Source organism: Aquarana catesbeiana, linkage group LG06 (genome assembly GCF_042186555.1).
Source record: "Aquarana catesbeiana isolate 2022-GZ linkage group LG06, ASM4218655v1, whole genome shotgun sequence".
Classification (NCBI taxonomy): Eukaryota; Metazoa; Chordata; class Amphibia; order Anura; family Ranidae; genus Aquarana; species Aquarana catesbeiana.
The window spans coordinates 50,940,379-50,961,273 of NC_133329.1; positions in this window are offsets into that span (position 1 = coordinate 50,940,379).

Sequence of the window (20,895 nt, forward strand, 5' to 3'; positions counted from 1 at the left end):
GGAGACGCCTGTAAAACTCCGTCTGGGCGATGACTCCACCTTCGGACATCCGGCCATTCTTCCCCACGTCCACATACAGGAACTCATAAGTAGCCGACATCACCGCCAACATCCCAATACTATTGAACCCCTTGTAGTTGTAATAGTGCGACCCCGAGTTGGGTAGTGGGACGATGTGGACGTGTTTCCCATCAATTGCCCCTCCGCAGTTAGGAAAGTCCCACCGCTGGGCAAAGTGGGAGGCCACAGTCTGCCATTCCTGTGGCGTGGAAGGAAACTGTTGAGGAAAAAAAAAACATTATTATTATTGCACATAGCCATGGAAAGCAGATTATAGACACAAAACATTCTTGGCCAACATCCAGATCACATTTATTAAGGGGAATTTTACAACACCAAATTATAAGGTACACCTATCATATTCCCCCTCCCACCCCCTCTCATGGGCCATTTCTAACATTATAGGGGGGGGGGTGATCTTGGACAGGTAACCCTCTTCACTTCATTGAGATATGAATGCCTAAATAATGGGTATTACTTGGAACAGCCCCTCCTAAGTTACACTATGGGCAGCCCACTGGACAGGTAAGAAGTGTCATAATACAAAGATATAAATACACATTGTACACATTTGAGGACATTTTGACATTCTGCTATTACCTATCAAGATAATAATAGGATACAAAAACTTTAAACAGTACCATTTGAAAGTATACAGGCAGGCCCTTGCACTACATGCTTTGGGGAATTCATCCATACATCTGACCACAAAAGAGGTGGGTATAGTGTGTATGGGTTTGGCAAAGTCAGCAGATAAATGATTGAGGATAGATAGAGAATTGGTATCAGCTGACTTAGCAGTTGGGGGGAGGGAGGGTTAATAAAAATGATTTGGGGACACTACAAAAAAAGCCTCTGGCACTCTGCCTGAATTTAAAGCACAAATCACATTTCTAAACATTTTAGGGGGTGTTTGGGGTAAAGCACTACTATGGAGCTGATAAAATACATTGTTAAGTGACTACATGAGGTGAATATAGGGCCAGAAGAACATGCTGGGAAGGTTAGTGAAGGCAAATAGGTATGAAGGACAAAAAAATCCAGCATGAATGAGGAGAAAGGGGACATTCACAGCATATTACAATCATGGTAATTAGGGAATGAGGAAAGAAATACAATATATTGTCAAACATTCAATACAATAAAATGTGATATAAAAGGATAAAAATCTTACCTTAATATACTCCTTCTTCAGGACCTGGATGATGGCAGAACAGGTCTCTGGGATGATGTTCCCCAGAGCCTGGGGGGAGATGCCTGTCAAGAACTTCAAGTCCTGCAGGCTTCTCCCCGTCGCCAAGTACCGCAGGGTAGCGATGAGCCTCTGCTCCGGAGTGATGGCTTGCCTCATGCAGGTATCCTGCCTGCTAATATAGGGGGTCAGCAAAGCCAAAAAACTGTGAAATACGGGGTCCGTCATCCGGAGAAAGTTCCTGAAATCATCAGGATTATTCTCACGGATCTCACGGAGCAAAGGCATATGACAGAACTGGTCACGCTGAAGCAACCAATTCTTGGTCCATGAACTCCTCCCCACCCTGTTCATAGACTGGACTTGTGTCAAGGTCAGGACCCCAACACCAAGCCCCCGCACAGCACGAACTCTACGAGGAGTACGCATACGCAACATGGCTAGAAAACGGTCGGCTTCTCAGAACGAAGTAACAGAACGCACTGAAGAACAGCAAGGCCTGTGAAGAGCGACCTGAAAAACAGTAACGAACGAACAAGAATACAATGACTAATTAAAGTCACGCGGAACTTGCTTGCACGCACTGAAGAGCAGATACAAACCCACAAGCACAAACTGAACCGCAGAAAACGATCTGAAAGCCACGAGTCTGAAAAAGCGCGAATCGTCTCTCACCAAACTTTTACTAACACGAGATTAGCAAAAGGAGCCCAAAGGGTGCCGCGCTTGGTTCTGAACTGCCCTTTTCTAGTCTCGTCGCACGTGGTTGACGTTGCCGCGTTGTTGGCAATCGGAAATTCCGACAACTTTGTGCGACCGTGTGTACGCAAAACAAGTTTGAGCCAACATCCGTCGGAAAAAATCCTAGGATTTTGTTGTCGGAATGTCCGATCAATGTCCGATCGTGTGTACAGGGCATTAGTGTGAAGTCTGGGAATACAGCCAAGACAGCTGATTGGAGACATTTTTTCATCTTTCCATCTATTAAATCTTCTGCCCTTGTTGTTGTTTTAACTTTGGATAGTAAAACATTTTTTTTTTCTGCCAGTAAATACCTTATACAGCCCACTTCCTGTTTCTTGTCTGGTCATTATCCTAGGCTTATGACATCATGCACAGTTCTTTCTCTCACTCTTGTGAGAGTTTGCCATGAAGGGAGGGGTTGTGTGAATCATCAATGAGAGCTGCAGAGCTGGAGGTGTGCCTCTGTGTGTCTGTCTAAATACAGGAAGTAAACAGGCAGCAGCTTCAGCTGCCCACAGTTAAAATGGTTGCAGCCAGACTCTGTGGAGGGAGATTTCTGCAGCATATTTGGCAAGTACAGAATCACAGTGTATATAAAATATTATGCAAAGTGGTTGGAGGGAAGCTTCAGAATGGCAAAGATGTTTTTATTACAAATTTTGTGAGCAGACTGCAGTTCCTCTTTAAATGCTAAACCAAACTTAGTTTGTTAACCTAGCACAAAATTACAAAATAGGAATGAAAATGGGGGCAGGTGGTGAGATCAGATGTACCTGCCACTTTGTTTTAAATGGTTAAATTATTGGATCACTTCATCACTTTAAAAAAAAAGCCAGCGCAAGAGTTACCTGCTAAGATTATAAATATGTCTCACACTTCTATGCAACAGAACACGACTCTGATCCACAGAAATCAACCACAGAATTTTATACGAAAAAAATTCTTCTGGGAGTGGCATCTCCTGTGTCACTCAGTGCTCCCTCTTGCTGACATCACTACTGTGTCCTGTATTACTGAACTTAACGATATTCACAAGTCATTACTCAGGCATTCAGTGCAGTAGTAAGAACAACCACATCTCCCAAGGAAGAAAAAAAAAAAAGACTGTGGGCCATTTCACACCATAGAAACACAGTCTGGAAGCATTCCCGATGCTTTTCTGCATGTGCATTTTTGATGCGTTTTTGATGCAGTCCAGTGCATTTCCCCCCTCTTTTTTCTTATATAAAGACATGTGGGTTCCAGTGCTTTCCAGTGCGTTTATTGATGCTTTTTACAGCATTCCAGTACAGTCCAGTGCAGGAAAAATGCAGCATGTTCTACTTTTTTTATCTGAAATTGAAACGCACTGGAACTGCAAACACTGGTGAGAACTGCCATTGGAAATCATATAACCTACTTTCCATGCATTTTTGGTGCAGAAAAAAACGCACTGGACTGCATGTGGTGTAAACTGGCCCACATTATTGGACTGCTCAAAAGACCCTAGAAAAAATCAGAATATATTTTATATATATATATATATATATATATATATATATATATATATATATATATATATATATATATATATATATATATATATATCATTTTTTTTTTTTTTTTTTTTTAGAATATGGTGGTGGGGAGTGGTTGAAGTTTTTTTTTTTTTTTTTTCTAATAGGCTCCCACTTTAATTAACCAATAATTTAAATGCATGCGCATTTTTCATTTTATTGGAGAGGTTAGATATGCTATTAAAAAAACAAAAAAAAACAAACCTTATTTCTTAATGTACTTGTTGATGTAGCATTATACCAGAACAGCAGTCACATCAGTCCCTGTTCCCCAAAGGCATAGCTGCCAACTGTCCCGGATTTCCCGGGACATTCCCGGGACTTGGACTTCATTCCCGGATTTGTGGTGTCCCGGGAAATGTCCCGAAAAATCCGGTTCCCGTTTTTGAAACCGCCGCCACCGCTAGAGGTCGGCGGCCGGCGGAGACATTGTCTCTGTCGGCCGCCATTTTGTGGAAGTTCAGGAAGACGGCTGAGGGGGGCTAGACGAAGCTTCTGCGTCGCCGCCCACCCCCTGCCCCGCTCCGCCTCGGCCCGCCCCGCTCCGCCTCGCCCCGCTCCGCCTCGGCCCGCCTACCCCCCCGCCCCACTGCCAGTCTGATATGGAAAGGGGCGGGGGTTCTAGGTGGGGGGGAGCGTGCGCACCGCTGTGGGACACCTGATGTGAGTGGGGGGGGCACTGGGGACACCTGATGTGAGGGGGGGCACTGGGGACACCTGATGTGAGGGGGGGCACTGGGGACACCTGATGTGAGTGGGGGGGGCACTGGGGACACCTGATGTGAGTGGGGGGGCACTGGGGACACCTGATGTGAGTGGGGGGGCACTGGGGACTCCTGATGTGAGTGGGGGGGGGCACTGGGGACACCTGATGTGAGGGGGGGCACTGGGGACACCTGATGTGAGGGGGGGCACTGGGGACACCTGATGTGAGTGGGGGGGGCACTGGGGACACCTGATGTGAGTGGGGGGGGCACTGGGGACTCCTGATGTGAGTGGGGGGGGGCACTGGGGACTCCTGATGTGAGTGGGGGGGCACTGGGGACACCTGATGTGAGGGGGGGGCACTGGGGACACCTGATGTGAGGGTGGACACTGGGGACTCCTAATGTGAGGGGGAGCTCCGCCGGGGACACCTGATGTGAGGGGGAGCTCCACCGGGGACTCCTGATTGTGAGGGGGGGCTCCGCCGGGGACACCTGATGTGAGGGGGGCTCCGCCGGGGACACCTGATGTGAGGGGGAGCTCCGCCGGGGACTCCTGATGTGAGGGGGGGCTCCGCCGGGGACTCCTGATGTGAGGGGGGGCTCCGCCGGGGACTCCTGATGTGAGGGGGGGCTCCGCCGGGGACTCCTGGTGTGAGGGGGGGCTCCGCCGGGGACTCCTGGTGTGAGGGGGGGCTCCGCCGGGGACTCCTGGTGTGAGGGGGGGCTCCGCTGGGGACATCTGATGCAAGGACGGACTCTGCTCGGACATCTGAAGCAAGGACGGACGGCTGGTGGCAGGCGACGTGGCTGGTGACACGCTCAGGGATCCCACTGATTCTGCATTATGGTGAGTTGAATGATTTCATTTTATATTACAATGTAATAATAGTAATAATGCACTTCAATCATCCTGACACCATAACAACCATGGTGCCGGGATGATTGAAGTGCTAACACCAGGTGTTTGGAGTATCTTTATCTGCTGATTGTTAAACTTTCTAGAATACACATATTTCTATTGTGTAGAATCTGGGGCTGCTGTCCCGTCATTTCCCTCTCTCTCCCCCTCTCTCCCCCTCTCCATCCCTCATTCATTTCAGACTCTAACCACACCCTCTAGAGCCACGCCCATTTAAGCCACGCCCACAATTTCGCATAAACCACGCCCATTTTTCGCCGCACTTGTCTCTTTTTGCTAGGCCACGCCTGCTGACGAATGCCCCGCCCCCTAATTATTGGACAGCTCCGCCTACAGCCACAAAAGTGTCCCACATTTTTTTTTTACAATGTTGGCAACTATGCAAAGGAGCTTGCACTCTAATATTCCAACCTCTGCTCCCCCACATGTATATGCACACTACAGTGCTGGCATGATAGACTGTTGCTATGTTATGTGAATGTCGGTGGTATAAGTGCAGAAAGTAACTGCAATGTGCACAGGAGAGACACAGAACACGGCATGCTCAGTTGAAAACAAACTTTAATGTGTGCAAAGGTAAAAAAAAAAAATTGACGGAATTAGAATCACAAATAGGAAATAATCACATATTCATGCAGAGCAGAAAGGCCAAGATTACTATATTATGTGACAAACTATTGACCCAGCGCTTATTATTATTAGATTATTGACATATGTGTGCGAAATCAAAAACAAAGCACACCGATTGTCTAGCATTCAGAAATGAAGAATAATTTGGTATGACTAACCTGTAGAGCAGGGATATGCAATTAGCAGACCTCCAGCTGTTGCAAAACTACAAATCCCATCATGCCTCTGCCTCTGGGTGTCATGCTTGTGGCTGTCAGAGTCTTGCTATGCCTCATGGGACTTGTAGTTTTGCAACAGCTGGAGGTCCACTAATTGCATATCCCTGCTGTAGAGGAACAGAAGAGGGACACAGAACACGTGATGTTCGGTTTGAAGCCAAATGAGGGCAAACCTGTGTTTTGACCATGGAGTGAAAAACAAAAGGTTTCCTTCATTGCCTCTCCTTTCCAGCAGGAAGTCGTTTACCAGTTACATGTTCATGACACCGGTTTACAGATGTCTGCTCCCCCTTCAAGTGCAGGTACCAGATATCTCCTCTCCCTGCTGTGGCAGGAACCCAATGGCTCCTCTCCAAGCTGGTGCAGGAACCAGATGGCTCCTCTCCCTGCCGGTGCAGAAACCAGAGGAACCAGATGTCTCTTCTCCCTACAGGTGAAGAAAGCAGATGTCGCCTCCTGCTGCCAGTACTAAAAGAAGACGTCTCCTCACCCTGTCAATGCTGAAAGCTGATGTCCTCTTGGGGGTAGAATGACAGTTATACCATAGCCAAATTAAATTAAATCTGCCATGAAATAAGCTGAAAATGCTTGTTGTCTTGCTTTCATGCCAACACTCTGACTTTCCAGAGTCAAGCCTGGAAAAAAAACAGATCAGGAGGATATGATACAGGCCTGCTACATGCTGGTTCCCATGGGCGTCCACAGGAGGAGGCAAAGTTGGTCAAGAGGCCCCCCGGAATCAGCAAGGTGTCCACACACTAGGGAGGAAAGTCAAAGATGATAAGAGAATGTTCACTTCACTGAAGATCAGCCTTATTGTCGGTCTGACACCTGGATCTCCTTCCCCGCTGTCACAGGCTGCCCCATCGCTCTTACCATCTGTTATCAGCAAACTGCTTGTGGAATGTCTCCAATTGCAGGACTGTGGACCTGTCAGCATAGACTGTGTATCTCCTTATACCGCGTACACACAATCGGAATTTCGGCCCGCAAAAGACTGATGAGAGCTTTTCGTCAGAAAATGCGGCCGTGTGTATGCTCTATTGGACTTTTGCTGGCCGAATTCCGGCCAGCAAAAGATTGAGAGCATGTTCTTAATTTTTTGATCGGAAAAAGTTCCTATCTGAAAATGCGATCGTTTGTGGCAATTCCGACACGCAAAATTCCTTCGCATGCTCGGAAACAATTTGACGCATGCTGAGAAGCGTTGAACTTAATTTTCTCGGCTTGTCATAGTGTTGTAGGTCACCGCGTTCTTGACGGTCGTAATTTCAGCGAACTTTTGCGCGACCGTGTGTATACAAGGCAAACTTAAGCGGAATTCCATCAGAAAAGCCATCATATCTTTTTCCGACGAGAAGTTCGATCGTGTGTACGCGGCATTACACTGTCATCCCGGTTGGACATCAGACTGAACCTTCTGTTATCATGTAAAGAGATTTAACACTTTACTTCCCTGCATGCTTTTGCTTGGCTACTCTTAGGGCTCCTTCACATATGTGAAAGTGACTGTTACTCCTCTGAAAAGATCCATGCTTGGATCACTTTTCAGAGGTGGTGAGGAGGCAATATGTTGCCTCCTCACCACCTGGTTTAACCCAGTAATTACCATACGGTGACCACATTGAACTACATTATTCTTTTTTACAGCACCACCCACTAAAAGCAACATGCTGTTTAACCAGTTCTACCAGTGTTGCCAATCAGTGCCACCTAAAGCCCCCTATCAATGACCATCAGTGCTGCCTATCAGTCACCATCAGTGAAGGAGAAAAAATACTTATTTGCAAAATGTAATAATAGAAGCTAAGCAAAACTTTTATTTTTTTTTAATTGCCAGTCTTTTTTGTTTGTTCAGCAAAAAATAAAAACCCCAGTGGTGATTAAATACCACCAAAAGAATTTGGGTACAGTGTAGTATGACCGCGCAATTGTCATTCAAAGTGCGACAGCGCTGAAAGCTGAAAATTGGTCTGGGCAGGATGGGGTTGAAAGTGCCCGGTAGGCAAGTGTTTAAGCACAGCAACATAGCATATAGATGTTGTGCCTATAAAGATGCTGTTGTGCCCATATAGAATTTAAAATCTCCACTGGCCTAAGCCAATGCTGCACCATGCAGATGTAGTTTTTTGTAATTGATTGCCTAATCTTATGCTTGTTTATATCTTCACTTGCTATGGTCGCAGCATATTTTGCATGGTTTTGTATGTGGCTCAGATCGCCACTGCAAAACCAGGTACATCCCCCCCCCCCCCCCCCCAAAAAAAGTGCCAAATGTGGCAGTGGAAGGGGGAGGGTTATCACGCTTTATGTGATAATGACTTAGCCCCTCCCCTTCATGTAATTGTCAAAAAGGGGCGGGGCATGGGTTACCTAAAATGCCCCCCCCTGAAAAAAGTTCTACGGACGCCCATGGCATTTATTCAAGATGTTGAAGCCAAAGGGTCATCATGATAGCCAGGGAACTAACATTTTTAAAAGGAGAGTGTCATAAACCAGATGTGACCAGAACTGTGTGACTGTGACAGAGTGAATCAGACATAAACAGGTGAAAGTAAATACGTTTATTAAAGTAAATGCATATAAATGTGAACCACCACCAATACAAACAGAGTAAACAAACTGAACAACCAAATAGTGATAATAAACCAACCAGTATATATATATATATATATATATATATCTATATCAAAAAGGGAGTACCAGAATCAAAGTCAAGCCAGACCAGGGTCATAAACATGAGATCGGCAGATGGGGGGCCAGGAGTGAACAGACAGGGAACAAGATGGAAGGAATCAGGCTGCAGGGCAAGGATCCAGGGATACAGAAACAAACAGGTTCAGGATACAGGAATAAGGGTTCAGGTCCAGGATCAGGATCACAGATAAACAGGCTGCAGGTCAGGGCACAAGGACAATACCAGGGCAAGGTGTGTGTACACTTGCCGTGTATTTATACTAAAGCTGCTATCAAAGTCAGGTGATGCCTAATTGCAGAAGGTAATTCCTGCTCCATACTGCCAGGATCCATCCGCTGGTGGACGCCAGTACTGCGGCCCAAAGATGACATAATAGCAGCAGAGAAAAGCTATGACAATTCCAGACTGCCAGGAGACACCTGCTGGTGGACCTCAGTACTGCACGCCAAATGATAGATATTACCAGCGGAGGGAACCTTTTCTGACAGAGAGGTTAACATTGGGTGTATCCATGTGTACTTTAGTTTACAGCTGCATCCTTCCTCCAGGAATCACTTTAAAAGAGCTTCAGATTTGATTTTTGTTCATTGCACCAGATGGTTATCCTGTGTTCCAGCATTCACTGTGACGGTATTTACAGTATCTCACAAAAGTAAGTACCCCCCTCACATTTTTGTAAATATTTTTTTCTAACTTTTCATGTGACAACACTGAAGAAATGACACTTTGCTACAATGTAAAGTAGTGAGTGTACAGCTTGTATAACAGTGTAAATTTGCTGTCCCCTCAAAATAACTCAACACACAGCCAATAATATCTAAACCACTGGCAACAAAAGTGAGTACACCCCTAATCCAATTAGTCCAATTAGCCATTTTCCCTCCCCAGAGTCATGTGACTCATTAGTTTTACAAGGTCTCAGGTGTGAATAGGGAGCAGGTTTGTTAAATTTGGTGTTATCGCTCTCACTCTCTCATACTGGTCACTGAAAGTTCAACATGGCACCTCATGGCAAAGAACTCCCTGAGGATCTGAAAAAAAGAATTGTTGCTAGCTGGCCTAGATGGCCTAGGCTATAAGAAGTTTGCCAAGAAACCCCGCAAACAGTTTGCTGAAGACAAGCAGACTAAGGACATGGATTACTGTCCTGTGGTCTGATGAGACCAAGATAAACTAATTTGGTTCAGATGGTGTCAAGCGTGTGTGGCAGAAACCAGGTGAGGAGTACAAAGAGAAGTGTGTCTTGCCTACAGTCAAGCATGGTGGTGGGAATGTCATGGTCTGGGGCTGTATGGGTGCTGCCGGAACTGGGGAGCTACAGTTCATTGAGGGAACCATGAATGTCAACATGTACTGTGACATACTGAAGCAGAGCATGATCCCCTCCCTTCAGAGACTGGGCCGCAGGACAGTATTCCAACATGATAATGACCCCAAGCACACCTCCAAGACAACCACTGCCTTGCTAAGGAAACTGAGGGTAAAGGTGATGGACTTGCCAAGCATGTCTCCAGACCTAAACCCTATTGAGCTTCTGTGGGGCATATTCAAAGGGAAGGTGGAGGAGCGCAAGGTCTCTAACATCCACCAGCTCCGTGATGTCGTCATGGAGGAGTGGAAGAGGACTCCAGTGGCAACCTGTGAAGCTCTGGTGAACTCCATGCCCAAGAGGATTAAGGCAGTGCTGGAAAACAATGGTGGCCACACAAAATATTGACACTTTGGGCCCAATTTGGACATTTTTGCTTAGGGGTGTACTCACTTTTGTTGCTAGCGGTTTAGACATTAATGGCTGTGTGTTGAGTTATTTTGAGGGGACAGCACATTTACACTGTTATACAAGCTGTACATTCACTACTTTACATTGTAGCAAAGTGTCATTTCTTCAGTGTTGTCACATGAAAAGATAGAATAAAATATTTACAAAAATGTGAGGGGTGTGCTCACTTTTGTGAGATACTGTAGGTTGGCTGTACAGAGGGTAATGATGAGGGTTAAAGCCCCAGGATTTGCACCGTTTTAAACAAGCATTGGCATTTCCCATGTTACACAGTATTGAAGATCATCCTTAAACATGCCTCTAATGCCGCGTACACACGACCGGCCTTTACAGCAGAAAAGGTCAGACGGAATCATTCCGTCGGACATTCCGATCATGTGTGGGCTTCATCTGACTTTTTCTTTCTAAAATTCTGATGGACCTAGAAATAGAACATGTTTCAAATCTTTCAGACGGAATTAGTTCCTATCGGGAAAACAACTCGTCTGTATGCTAGTCCGACGGACCAAAAACAACGTAAAGGCAGCTATTGGCTACTGGTTATTGAACTTCCTTTTTCTAGTCCCGTTGTACGTCATCACGTTCTAAACAATCGGACTTTGGTGTGATCGTATGTAGGCAAGTCCGTTTCAGCGGAACTCCGTCGGAAAGACCGTTGGAGTCTATTCTGACGGAAAGTCTGGTCGTGTGTATGCGGCATAAGAGATATTTTGAGGATAATGTATGGTAAGCTTCAGACATGGTTCAGGGCTGTGGATTCTCCAGATTGTCAACCAAAACACGATTATGTTTTTTCAAAGCCTCATAGAAAACATCCTTCTGAGCATCATTCCAAACTCTGGCATAGTGATAGAGCCGCCTCATCTGGTCAAAAGATGTCGGCTCATTCATTATTGTTTCACGTTCTTCATAGGTCAACAGACCAGCAGATATAAGACTATCCAGGATGGGAGCCACCAGACACACTCCATTTATCAAAGCCACCTGGTGTTCATCCACAAAGTGCTTCTTGGGAATTGAGCAAGAAGCATTGAGATCTGCAATAGAAAAGAAAATCTTTTTCAGAAAAAGTTTTACATTAACAGTTTGTTCATTTATTAATACAATTCTATTCAATGAGTTCAGCCCTACCAAAACACTTCCCCATTTCTCTAACATAGACTGTTAGGCCAGCAGTTTTAAAAGAATAAACATGGAGAAATGTGCATGTTTTGGAGAGCTGTACCGAATATATGTTTTTTTGCACTGAAATACAATTTAATGACCATTTATCCTTTCTAAAGTGATTTTTTTTTCAGTGACCCCAGGGCAGAATGAATGGACTATCTCAGTACCCATTAATAACACGTGTGAAATTACATAAAAATCAACACGTTTATTAATACAAAAATGAAAAAGTTTTTTTTAAATCCATAATTAAAATTACACAAGTTGACAAAAAATTATGTTTGAATACACAAGTCACAGATAATGTAACACCCCTAGGGTGGTGGAAACCATTGGGGTGATGCTTGCTCTAACATAATATTTTGTGAATTTTTAATTGATTTTAATTGTGTATTCATGTACATGAAAAACACGCTGTTTTTGTATCCATAACCATATTATTTTTTTTTTATGTTCAAAGATTTTTATTAGTATCTCTTTAACCACTTCAGCCCCAGAAGGTTTTACCAACATCCTGACCAAGCCAATTTTTGCGATACGGCACTGCGTCACTTTAACTGACAGTTGCGCGGTCGGGTGCCGCTGTACCCAAATAAAGTGATTTCCCTTTTTTCCCCACTAAGAGTTTTTTTGGGTGGTATTTGATCACCTCTGCAGTTTTTATTCTTTGCGCTATAAACAAATAAAGGTCGACAATTTCAAAAAAAAAAAAACAATATTTTTTACTTTCTGCTATAAAACATATCCAATAAAAAAAATGTAAAAAAACAAATTTCTTCATCAATTTAGGCCAATATTTATTCTGCTACATATTTTTGGTAAAAAAATTCCAATAAGCGTATATTGATTGGTTTGCGCAAGTTATAGCGTCTAAAAACTACAAGGTAGATTTAGGGAATTTTATTTATTTAGTTTTTTTTGGTAATGGCGGCAATCTGCTTTTTTTTTTTTTGCAGGACTGCGACATTGCGGCGGACAAATCGGACACTATGGGGTTGATTTACTAACAGCAAATAGACTGTGCACTTTTCAAAGTGCGTTTGCACTCTGCTAGAGCAGTTGCTCCAAAGCTTAGTAAATGAGGTAAAGATTTACTTTGCAAAGAATACCCAATCATGTGCAAGGAAAATAGAAAAAAACAGCATTTTTGCTTGCACATGATTGGATGATGTTAGTCAGCAGAGCTTCTGCTCATTTACTAAGCTTTGGAGCAATTGCTCTTGCAAAGTGCACAGTCTTTTTGCCTTTAGTAAATCAACCCCTAAGTGACACTTTTTGGGGACCAGTGACACCAATACAGTGATTAGTGCTAAAAAAATGCACTGATTACTGTATAAATGACACTGGCAGGGAAGGGGTTAACACTAGGGGGTGATCAAGGGCTTAAATGTGTTCCCTGGGAGGTGTTTCTAACTGTGTGTGGGGGTGGGAGTGGATTCACTGGAGGAAAAGAGAGATTGTGATTCAGCTTAGCTGAAACACGATCACTCACTTTTCCTCCCTGACAGATCTATGCTAAATGTTCTAACATTTAATGTTAAAACCAGTGTAAAAACAGGGGTGCCTGTAGCAATATTTTACACAATATGCTGAAGTAGATCAATTCAAATGAGAATCGTTGCAATGTGTGTAGCTATAAAAAAAATAGAGGAAAGCCAGTAATTAACTTCTTAAAGTGGATGTAAACCCGAAATTTTTTTTTTTTGATATCATACTGTAGAGTATAAGATTTCCCATAATTTGAGCCCAGTCTTGCCACACAGAGTTAATCCATCTCTGAGCAATCCTCTTTTATTGTTCAGTGAGATAAATCTTGACAAAGTGAGAAAAACTTTGTCAAATCCTCCCCCTTGCTGTGAGTGACAGCCTAAGACACGGGCATTATTTTTTAAATCCCTCCCCCACTCCTTTCTTGGCTGTTCCACACCTCACCATGATTTGGCATGCTGAAGTCATGTGGTTACTTTCCTGTCTTTTCACTGGATGTTAGAGATCATAGCAGAAGTTCAGTGTTAGAAATAAACAGGAGAAAATGCATATTGACAAGGGGAGTGTAGAGGGGGGCGGGGAGTCTACTGACATCACAACTCCACCCACCGAGCTCCAGACAACAGACCCACCCACAGAATCTGCAGTTTTTCGGGTCTCATAACAGACAGAAGGGAGACATTTGACAGGTAAAGATACATGCAGGAGGCATGTATATCCTTATAGATAACCCCTATGGCAGTAGTTTAGAAAGGATGACATTGGGTTTACATCCACTTTAACTTTCTGATTGCTAGGTCTCTGTCTGCCCCCTACAGCCATAGATGCGGTGCAGCCTTGGTGGCCTCTTTTAGGGTGCCTTCTCCTGCTCGGCTCGCATTGGGATTGGGGAGGTACGTACATGGGTTGCGGGGTTGGGTCTCTCACATGGGTGGGTCTGTTACCATGCCATACATCCAATAGTAAATGGTCATCCTATTGTATCCAATGTAAAAAAGTTGCATTGTCATTGTATGTTTTTTCATTTTGTCTTTTACCTAGAACCTTCTAAATTTGACATAGGCCTATATCATTTGCCTGAGGAAGCCAATGCCTTGGCGAAACATGTAGGAATTGATTACCTGTATCACTGGCCTATAACACCTAGGCCTGTCCTGTTCTATTTTTATATCCTATGTACCACATTAATTATATTTTATGTATGTATACTCTACGTGTATGTCTTTTTTCTATATATGTAAATTAAATAAATTGTCATTATTTAGTACTTATTGTTGACCTTTATCTATTGGCACTGCTACAGTCCCCTCCTACCTATATCTACCAAACTTTACACACTGTGTTTTACTCAGGGACTGTCAACAAGTTCCTCAGTAAACATTAGTAAATTATTTTGTCCATGTGCAACTGGTCTTAACATGGTGTTTACATGCTTCACTGTGTGTAGTACCTGCTGAAATGTCTACCAAGAGATCCCAGCAGTAGCTCTTCAACTGAGAGAACTCAGTGATTGGAGAAGAGGGGGAGGGGTGTTGCCCCCAAATTGCTTTGGCTGTGTATATATGAGTTTTACTACCAATGCTTAAAACTTATCTTGGACTCTTTCATCCATTTTTGGTCTGATTCTCCTCTCTATATTTCTGTGGTCACATGACTTGGACATGGACTTGGACTATGTTTCTATGTTTCTAAGTATAGGAATTATTTTTTTTTTAAATCATATTTACCTAGGTGGATGCAGCATCGCTCTGATGCTGCATCTATCCCCCGCCGGCTCTAACACTGAGAACCAAGTGATCAAACACCGCTGATGGCTCGGTTCTCAGAGCTCCCTGAGCAGAGAGCCGGTGACTGTCAGTCACCGGCTCTCTGCTCTGCCCCCTCACTCACTGGAGCGCTGGGCTGTGGAGCGGGCGGGGGTGGCCGGCTCAGGCTCTCAGCAGCTCGCTGAGAGGCTGAGCCAGATGCCAGTCCAGGCATGTGGGCAGATCCCGACCATGGATTGAGCAGCTGGATGGATGGACCGGCTCTATGATGTCAGCCAACAGCTGCTTCAGCCCACTGTCTGCTGAAAACGGGTTGCAGGGGTGCAAAAAAGATTTGCATTCCTGTGATCCACAGGAGAAGTACAGCCAAATAAACTTTGGCTGTACTTCTCCTTTAAATGGGCAGAATAGTTGCTCTGCAAAACACTCCATTGGCTACACAGGGGGGTACTATGCTGTCAGTCAGCCTGTATGGATGGAGGGAGAGGCTGTAAAGTCATTGAAGGATTCTCTCTCCTATGCATACTCTGAGACATGGAGGCACCAGTATTAGCGAGTAACTACCTGTTTTGTACTGCCGCTAATACAATTTATGGAAAACACAAACAAAGCACCTCCCACCCATATGAAGTGGGGGCAAAACTGTGACTTTAAATGTGCCACCAAGAGATTATATATATATATATAATATATATATATATATATATATATATATATATATATATATATATATATACTGTACATGCAGTTATCTTCTGTTTGATAACTAGGATCAACGTGTTTCATGAATAAGTCGCTTCTTCAGGAAGGATCCACATCAATTACATATACAATATATATGTATATGTTCCGTTTTCAATATCCAAAAACTGTATTCATGACAAAAACATTATCAGCAGGGCAAAATCAAGACTTAAGAAAAAGGGGGAAGGAGCCTCCCGCCAAATACAGATGTTTATCATCTGATCCCAACACCTTTATTTGTTTATTTCTTTTTTTCAATTGTTTCTTTATTCAATTTTATAATACATACAAAATCTTCCATATCATTCCAAGTACAAAACATTCAGAAAAATACATACACATATACAAGTACAAAACAAAAACAAAGAAAAGTGGATCTATCCTTTAACATCACTTCTTAAATGGCCATGCTTCTAAAAATTCATAATCCAATTTTTAAGCGAAGAAATAGAGATACTGCAACCTTAGCTCCTGATCCCTCCTCCAAGCCCCCCAAAAAATAAAAATAAAAACCATATCTCCCCTCCCCCCTCCCTTCCCTTCCCTTTCTTTCCTCACCCACCCCCCTTCACCTCTCCTTTAAATGTATAGTATGTATACACTCCACTTCTCCCCCCCAAACACCTTATTCCTTACCGTGAAGTGCCTATCCCCCATTCCTCACTCTATTTTACTCTAATCAAATTATTAATTCAGTAAATACACCCCCCAACTCCTTCCACATTTATTAAATGCTCTTGGCAAATATCTCCTTTATATACATAAGTGAATCTGTGATCCTCCCATACCCTTTTCTTTATTTATTTATGAGGTGGAGAGAGTTTTATCTATCAACCACCACAATATACCCCTAATACCGTGCACACTTTGTGATAGGTAGAGAGAGAGAAGAAGGGGGCGTGGCTTGGCGCTCAGCAGGAATGGACGCTGACTAGAAGAGCTCCTCACACCCGCCGCTCTTAATCCCCATCCAGCCCGCTCATTTTGGATATGGGCAAGAAGGACAAGTACACTACAGGTCCCAGCCAGCAACGCTCGCTTTCGGTGCCTGAAAATCGCAGCATACCGGAGTGCTTCAGCTCACAAACCCCACGAACGAGAGGCCGCACTGGACAAAAGATGGCAACGTTGCAACACGAGGCAGACCCCAGTGAAGACTCCCTGTCAGCTTCGGAGAATCTGGTAAGGGACACAGATTACACAGATCACCCAGTACAGCTATCGGAGATGACACAGATAGCAGCTGACATAACAAATATCTTCTCTTCAGCTATAACTGAACTGAAAGCTGACCTGCTCTCCCTTAATGAGTGGATGGACAGCACAGAGAAAGCTGAAGCTAAAAGGGACAGGACTATAGAGCATCTGGGATCTGTAGTACATGCCCATGCTAATCACTTTATTCAAGTAAACAGACATATAGAGGACCTTGACAATCGGGGGAGAAGACAAAATATTAGAGTCAGAGGGATCCCTGAAACCATAGTTCTGCCCAGATAAAACTAGCACTACAAGTTGTTTTTAATGAACTCGTGGAACACCCCAAGGATATGGATATAGAATTTATCAGGGCTCACAGGGCACTGAATCCATGCCCTGCAGATACAGCCCCTCCGAGAGACATTGTATGCTGCTCACAAAGCTTCTCACTTAAGGAGGAAATTCTAAACAAATCCAGAAAGAATGATCACATCTTTAATGATCAGCCTATATCCTTATTCCAAGACCTTTCTCACATTACCCTCAAAAACAGGCGAGCACTGCGTCCTCTGCTGGAGGTACTAAGAGAGAAGGGTATTCCATATAGATGGAAGTTTCCTTTCGCCCTAAATTCCACATATCAAGGCAGACAATATTATCTGCGCTTACCAGAAGGCATCAAGACATTCTGCGAGCAATTTCACATACCATTGATTAACCTCCCTGAGTGGTATCAGGAGTTTAGGATCCCATCGCATGGCTCAACACCGCCTCACTCCACACAGGCTTCACCGACAAAGCCACCATCTTCCAAAAAATCTAAATTTAACAAAGGCACAGGCCCAAATCACGGCAAGTTTTCGTATTCGGCCAAAGGATTCAGGTTCCAGGAAGAGACCTGAACAGAGTAAATATGCTTGAAAGTCCACTCCTGCAACGCTGCGGAGGCTATCTATGGATGCAGATATGCTCCTCTTGATTCACCCGTTCACTGATAAAATTACTTGTTGTTTTTGGATTCAGTTCTTTTTACGGTTAGATACTATTGATCTTATGACGATCAGATGAACACATCTCATATTTCCTCTTTATTTTGCTTTGCACTTATATTTGGAAACTGACATTCTATAATGGATGCCATTTATGCATTATAAACACTGGCAGTTATTCCTCTTGCAGCGGTTCTCAACCTGGGGGTCGCGACCCCCTGGAGGGTCGATTGCCGATTCTCCAGGGGGTCGCGAATGCTGGCCAAGATGCTGGCCGAGACGGACCCAAAGGTACTGCCGGAGTCCATCCGTCTCGGCCAGCGAGATGTCACTTCCTGGAGAGGAGAGACTGCATGGAAGTGACGTTCCGTCGCCGCCATCTTGGTACTCTCGTCCGCAGTAAGGCTTAGACTTAGAAGTCAGCAAGCGGACATCTTTTTACACCCACCGAAGTCTGCTTGCTGCGGACGAGTGTACCAAGAGGGAGGCAATGAAACATCACTTGCTGAAGAAGAACACCTGTGACTTCTGGTAAGTCAGACACACAGGAAAAGCTGACAAGACAACATTTTTTTTACTATGGTACTTGTATGGCCGCAACTGTGCCATCAAATGCAGCCACTGTGCCAGCAAACGTCACCACTATGGAGCCACTGTGCCCATCAATTGTCGCCACTGTGCCATCAAACACAGCCACTGTGCCCATCAATTGTCGCCACTGTGCCAGCAAACGTCACCACTGTGCCAGCAAACGTCGCCACTGTACCAAACGCAGCCACTGTGCCATCAAACGCAGCCACTGTGCCCTTTAATTGTTGCCACTGTGCCCATCAATTGTCGCCACTGTGCCAGCAAACGTCGCCACCTGTGCCATCAAACGCAGCCACTGTGCCCTTTGATTGTTGCCACTGTGCCAAATGCAGCCACTGTGCCCATCAATTGTCACCACTGTGCCAGCAAACGCCACCACTATGCCATCAAACACAGCCACTGTGCCCTTTAATTGTTGCCACTGTGCCCATCAATTGTCGCCACTGTGCCAGCAAACGCCGCCACTGTGCCCTTTAATTGTTGCCGCTGTGCCAAACGCAGCCACTGTGCCCATTGATTGTCGCCACTGTGCCAGCACACGTCACCACTGTGCAGCCACTGTGCCCATCAATTGTCACCACTGTGCCCATCAATTGTCACCACTGTGCCAAACGCCGCCACTGTGCCAGCAAACGTGACCAATGAAAATAATTTTACTGTTAGGGGTCCCCACAACTTGGGAAATTTTATCAAGGGGTTACGGCACTAGAGAGTTTAAGAACCACTGTCCTATTGGGATGTTCTATCCACGGTTGACACCTAGTGACACTTTTGGGTAATGCACTCAAACCTCTTCAATCAAGTACAGGAGTTTTTTCCTTTATTACAGCAAATGACTTTACTGCTTGACTGTTTGGAGAATAGCGCCACAGGAGATTGTCAGACGTTTAGCCAGGGAGAGATGATTACTCATAAGCATAGCAGGACGAACAATATAATATCATATGGAGGCATTTCAAGAATTCTTGTACTTTGCAGTTTTTCATTCAGAATCCTTGGGAAAGGATCAAAGGGGGTTGCACATTTGGAATCCAGATGTTCTGGGGGGTAAAGGAAAATGCCCTCACTAACCCATATTGTCGATATTATCTTGTTTCTTTTCATAGGGTGGTGCTTAAGGACTGAAATGCTTAGGTAAATCAACAATAGTGTACTCAAGGAAAGAAGGTATGGGTTAGCTGTGAACATTTACAGATAAGGTGTAATATTGTATAACGTTATCCAGGGCCAGGTACGAGATTATATGAACTCTGAAGTTATAGTAAGGGTCCTTTGATAAAGTCACGTGTGGTGTGACGCAACGCGTCAGTGAGGAGAATCTAGATGGCAAATGAGGTTCAATGTAGAAAAATGTAAAATAATGCATTTGGGTGGCAAAAATATGAATGCAATCTATACACTGGGGGAGAACCTCTGGGGGAATCTAGGATGGAAAAGGACCTGGGGGTCCTAGTAGATGATAGGCTCAGCAATGGCATGCAATGCCAAGCTGATGCTAATAAAGCAAACAGAATATTGGCATGCATTAAAAGGGGATCAACTCAAGAGATAAAATGATAATTCTCCCGCTCTACAAGACTCTGGTCCGGCCGCACCTGGAGTATGCTGTCCAGTTCTGGGCACCAGTCCTCAGGAAGGATGTACTGGAAATGGAGCAGGTACAAAGAAGGGCAACAAAGCTAATAAAGGGTCTGGAGGATCTTAGTTATGAGGAAAGGTTGCGAGCGCTGAACTTATTCTCTCTGGAGAAGAGACGCTTGAGAGGGGATATGATTTCAATTTACAAATACTGTACTGGTGACCCCACAATAGGGATAAAACTTTTTCGCAGAAGAGAGTTTAATAAGACTCGTGGCCACTCATTACAATTAGAAGAAAAGAGGTTTAACCTTAAACTACGTAGAGGGTTCTTTACTGTAAGAGCGGCAAGGATGTGGAATTCCCTTCCACAGGCGGTGGTCTCAGCGGGAAGCATTGATAGCTTCAAGAAACTATTAGATAATCACCTGAATGACCGCAACATACAGGGATATGTAATGTAATACTGACACATAATCACACACATAGGTTGGACTTGATGGACGTGTGTCTTTTTTCAACCTCACCTACTATGTAACTATGTAACTAGGAGCCAGGTGCCGCTGCTTCCGGGTAAGGCGGAACCCGGAAACTCCTGTATTTACTGTGGAACGCATGACTCTTTTATGTAAGTTGCTATTTTTTATGAAATAAAACTTCTAATATACTACACTATGGAGCCATCCCTTCTTTTCCCATTATCCATCTGAGGGCTTTTGAGGATACCCACTGAGTGCGGGAGAGTGTTGAGCTGTGGCCAGTGCATCTTTGTCCCGGTAGGCTGTGACAACGACCAGAAGCCTGTCCCCGTAGTATTGCTTCACTGCCTGTGGGCACATGCTCGAGTTGACCCATTGGGTGCCACTAC